The sequence below is a fragment of the Chelonoidis abingdonii genome, chromosome 8, assembly GCF_003597395.2.
Source record: "Chelonoidis abingdonii isolate Lonesome George chromosome 8, CheloAbing_2.0, whole genome shotgun sequence".
Lineage (NCBI taxonomy): Eukaryota > Metazoa > Chordata > Testudines > Testudinidae > Chelonoidis > Chelonoidis abingdonii.
The window spans coordinates 40,565,423-40,571,125 of NC_133776.1; positions in this window are offsets into that span (position 1 = coordinate 40,565,423).

The following is a 5,703-nucleotide window of genomic DNA, read 5'->3' on the forward strand; positions in this document are numbered from 1 at the left end:
CGCAAGCAGCAATAACAGTGGGGACATTGGTTTGGCTGAGGTCTGAGCGAGTCAGTAATGTGCGCCAGCGCGCCTTTTAACGGCCAAATGACACATTCTACCAGCATTCTGCACTTGCTCACGCCTGTACGTTGAACAGCTCCTGACTACTGTCCAGGTTGCCTGTGTATGACTTCATGAGCCCTGGGCATCAGGGGTAGGCTGGGTCACTCAGGATAACTACAGGCATTTCAACATCCCCAACTGTTATATTTTCTGGTCTGGGAATGATTCCTTGCTGCAGCTGTTTTAAACAGAGTAGTGTTCCTGAAGACACTAGCACATGAACCCTGTCAGCGCATCCCACGTGGATGTTGGTGAACGTCCCTCGTGATCCACAGTGCTTGCAGCACCACTGAAATACCCTCTTGCGGTTTATGTACTGGGTGCCCTGGTGCTCCAGTGCCAAGATAGGGATATGGGCTTCATCTAGTTGGCACCTCCCCCCCATGCAGTTAGCCACCCCGCACAGTTAAGGGAATCCCATTGCAGCAAAGCCATTCCACTTTGACCTGCACGTTTCCAAAGTCATAACCTTTCGTAGCGCAGCTTAATGATTACTTTGGCTACTTGCATCACAGCAGCCCCACACAGTAAATTTTCCCAGTCCAATTGTTCCGATTCCTGAAGACTGACCGTGATAGCTGTCTGGCGTTGCAAGCTTCCAGAGGTCTATTGCCACTCGCTTCTCAATGTAGAGGCTGCTTCTCTCTTGTATTATGGTGTTCAGGGCAGGGGAAAGCAATATCAAAGTTCCCATGAAAGTGCACTTATACATGCGAAAGTTTCGAGCCTCTGCGAATCGTCCCAAACCTGCAAACTATGCAGTCCCACTAGTCTGTTGCTTGTTTCCCGGCCCAAATCGCATTCAATGGCTAGAACCTGCTCTTTATCAGCAGGATCTCCAAAGTACAGGGCCCGCAGTTTGAGAGAATTCTGTGTCCAATGTTCTCATCACTCTCGTCGCAGCTCTGCCATAGCTGCCTCCTCGTCGCCTGGCTTTGCAGGTCCTGGTTCAGAATAGACTGCACAAGAATGCGCCAGGTGTTTACAACGTCCACATTGCGGTCTTGATCTGAGCGGGTCATGCTTGCTGTGCTAGGCTTTGCACAGTTCACCCAGGAAAAAGGCGCGAACAGTTGTCTGCTGCTTTCACGGAGGGGGGTGAGGCTGCACCCAGAACCACACACGACATGTTTTTTGCCCAGATTCAACCCAGAATTCCAAGAGGCGGAGGAGACTGCGGGAACTATGGGATAGCTATGGAAATAACTACCAATAGTGCAACGCTCCAGAAATCGACCGCTAGCCTCAGTACATGGACACACACCACCAATTAATGTGCTTTAGTGTGGCCGCGTTGCACTCAACTTTATACAATCTGTTTTACAAACCTGTTTATTGTAAAATCGGAATATCCCGTAGTGTAGACATACTCTTAGAATCAAGTCATTAACCTATGCCTTACATCCTTAGAGACTTTGTGACATTTATTCATTCACATTAGTAAGGCATTATACAGTGCAAATAATATTATTTTGTGTATGTGTGTTCTGGAGAGAGATAAGATAAAATAATTACTATCATATATTCAGTTTCTGCTGGATTTTCAGCTTATAAAGCCTTGAAAAGCTGGTTTTATTTTGGTGGATTTACTCTGTTTAAATCTTTAACAATACCATTGATGGGACCAAGTATACCTTCCTCTCACTCCTTCACAAGAGTCTGCAGTTCAGAGTTAAAAACACTTAGAGTACTTAAAGTACACTAACAGCTATTTGTAGCCTACGCTCTGCCTCTCAGCTTCATTTCTCTGTGGCAATTATTCTTTCATCATTGAATGATTATCAAAGATTGTCATCTCCACGTCCCTTCTAGACATTTTAAGCTGTAGATCATATTATAACTACTTCACTGTCACTTGGCATCATAAAACACAAGTGCCAGTGTTCAGGATGTCATTCATCCCTGACCAGAGACAAGGGTGAAGGATGACCTCTGTACTCTAAGGCAGTGAGTGATGGTTGCTGTATTTCATTGTCTGTAGAAAATCTGACTGCTTAGTGGTATCCAAGCTTCTAAATTTAATTGTCGTCTTGAAGTATCAAGATTAGTGAAACCTTTTAGAGAGAAGATTGATAAAACTTCATGTTTACTCCAGGACACAAAGTTTATCAACAGTTCTTACTGGGGAGCTTTGACAATGTTGAGTTAAGATAAGTTTCAGATTGTGATTTGAGATGCAGACACTTATTCAGAAATTTTTATGCTAGCAAATGGGATATCAAATTTTTGTGCTAAGTACTTTGGTAGCTGTATCTTATTCACTATGCCATAGGTGGTAGCAGATGCCAGTAACTGAAGCACCATTTGAATGTGTTAAAATGTAGTCCTTATTCATTTGCAGTTGTTATTATTCCGAAAGAAATGTGGTGATGAAATTGTTCAAGTCAACACCATAAACTGCGTACACTGTTTATTATGGTGCATAGAGTTCTTGCTCCGAGGTGTCGGTTGAGTTACTACTAGACATACTGCTGATAAAGACCAACAGAGATTGGCAGGTATGTCCCTATGCTCTAAGCCTGCTGCCCAACCACATGGGTGCTACAGTGTTCTTTATTTCCTGAAAATCAATTCCTGCTCTAGAATGTGGACTTGTGATTCATTAGCTCCAAGATACTGATTGGTTGCTTTTGTGACTTCTCTCCGTTCCTGGAAATATCATCATCGCATTGATGAGAGTCGTCTGTGGGTGGAGCTTGTGATTATGGAAACGAACAGGGACCAGCATCCCTTGAATTTAAACTGTACTCACTCACTGCTTTACTTGTACTAGAGCCACTTCTGCTCGATACAATGCTTGATCCAAAGCTCATTTAAGACAGTACAAAGATTCCACTGGTTTCATTGTGCACATGCTGCACAGATCCTAGGCACAAGGAAAGGATATGTAGAGAAAGAGAACACTGGAGTGCGCAGGGAGAAGAAAGTCATAGGTGACACCAAACCAAAGCTGATAAAAGCACTTTGATAGCATTTTCTCCTCCATATTAGTCCAGTGATGATGAGTCTGTCTCAGGAAATGCAGAAGCTAACTTTAATAACCTATTTGTAAACAAATGTTCTAATGTGTGAGATATTTAAACATGATGAATTAGAGCAATGTCTTACCAGTCTCTCCCATCTATGTACTGAGTGATACCATTTCTTCCTCTGAGTTATCATTTCTGACAGTATGTGGCAGGAGCTCTTAGTGGCCTGAACCAAGAATCGTGCTAAATACTTATAGCCCTGTGCATGGAGTCCCCAAGCCCCACAAGCATGACTGATTTCAGTGGAGCACGTGTGGCTGGAGGAGTCTGCCGGTACACTTGAGCTTGCAAGTTCCAGGCTTCAGTACCTAATTTTATGCAGCCAGGCAACTGGCCAAAGGTCACAGAGAAAGTTATTCCCAGACTGAAATAGAGGCCTGACTCAGTTTCTGCATTATTCTGCATTAACTACCAGATCATATCTAGCCTCACAGAAATCTCAAGAGTTGTTAAATATAAGTGCACATACATTCATGGCATCATAGTTCCCTTTTATTTTTTCCTAGCACAGTTAGGGATACAATGTTATCAACTTTCCTCAACTCAGACATTAAAAATGTCCAAGGCGACAGTTACATGTTCCCATTATAGTGAAAAGTAAGAGGATCTTTCCCTTACACAGATTCCACTATAATATTGACTACTAGTTTAAAATCAAAGGAAACAGATGAAATTACACAACATAACAGAGCCTGCCCTACTTCAACATTATGTTTGGCGTTTTGTTGATTTGACTGATGAAACATCAAGAAAGATATCAGATAAGGAAGACATTAAAATGATGAGGCATGCAATCAAAACTACTACACTGCTTAGCACTTCCTCCTAGCTTTCTCACAGTTTCAAATGTTGTTTCTTATCTCGGACAGACCTGGCTAATCCATGAGCAACAACCACTGAGATGGTTCACATGATGTGAATAATTATTAAATTATAGGGTTTGAAATTTTATTTCACTGTTTTCATTGGTTTTATCAGGACAGAACTGCTCTTGCTCTTATAAAAAAAAACGCCAAATAAATTTATTATTATTTGCATTTGGGTAGCACTGAAAGCATGGAGCAGGACCCCATTGTACTAGGCACTGTCTGAAACACAGAACAAAGATAATATATTATGTTGTGTTCCTAACATGGGGCTTTGATCCAAGCCCATTGAAGTTAATGGAATGACTTATTAGACTTGGATCAATGTCTTTAGCTTGTTCATTTGTACTTATTATCAGCTGCCACCTATTTGCCATTATATTATCTGCTTTCAATTCATGATGTAAATTTTTACTTTAATTATATGAAATATCTGCTTCTGAGAAAAATTATTTATTTTACAGTGAAAATGATTTGAAGAACTCAGCAAAAACAGCTTGTAGCACACAGATTCCTCACTTTTTAAAAAGGTACGCCAAGATGTGGCTGTGAACATCTACACATCTTGAGTCTTGCATCAACAACAGCTAAAACTATTTATTTGATAACTGTATTCCAGGCCCAACTTATAATCCCATCCCACTGCTGACAGTACACTCTATTAACACAGTCCTGCCACCCAAAATATTACAGTCTAAACCCAGGCAAGCAGGCAAAAAGGAGAGGAAAACAGAGGTAAAAACCTAAAGTCACACAGCCACATCAGTGGACAGATCTTGCATTAGAACTCAAGCTCTGATCCAACTCCCAATTCCAATACTATATTACTGCCTAACATACTCCTATCTCTTGGATATGCAGAAAATCTTCAGTGGCAGGACCGCGCTAGATTTTTTTCGTGCCCACGGCGCACGGCCATTTCACCCACCACGCCCGCGCACCGCCTGCGCCAGCTCCGGTGAGCTACCGCAGCCATTACCTCGAAGCGTCCGTTGTCCGAGCTCGGGTGGAGGCTGCCGCAGGCGTGGCCTGCCGGGAGGGTCCACCGGAGCTGCGCGGGACCAGGCGGAACCGTGCACAGGCCATGCGCGTCAGGTCCACTGGACCGCTGCCATCCTTCCAACCACCCGCAAAAAATGCCACCCCCGAAAATCCTGGTGCCCAGGTATTGCCCTAGTTCGCCTCAAATGGAAAGCGCGCGGCCCTTGCTTCAGTGCCAATTCTTTGTCCCCTTCCCACAGCTGCAATGATGATAGGAAGATTAACAGGTTTGACAATTTCCCTTGCCTAACGTTCAAAGATTTATCAGTTATGTCTTCTTCTTACTGATTGCTGGCATTCAAGCAACATCCGTTCTTTATCTCGCTGTGTTATCCTCAGGAGAGTGATATTGTTCATGGTAACCTGATTGAAATTCAGGAATTTAATTAAGGGGACAGAGATGGCCATTCCTACTGGGCTGTTTGCCTGTTGCTTAAAAGAAATACTTCCTTGCAGATAGCCAAGCAGGGTGAGGGGAGGGGGGGGAATGGCGCTGAGCTTTTTCGCATTTGGCTAGCAGGGATCTTCCCTGCTACCAGCCACGTGGTGGGGGGGAAGGAGGGTGATTAGCAGTGATCTTCCATGATACCAGCCAAGCGGTGGGGGGAGGGGTAAAGCAATCATCCCAGAGAATTGAATGGGGGGGGGTGGTCTCTGCTGCT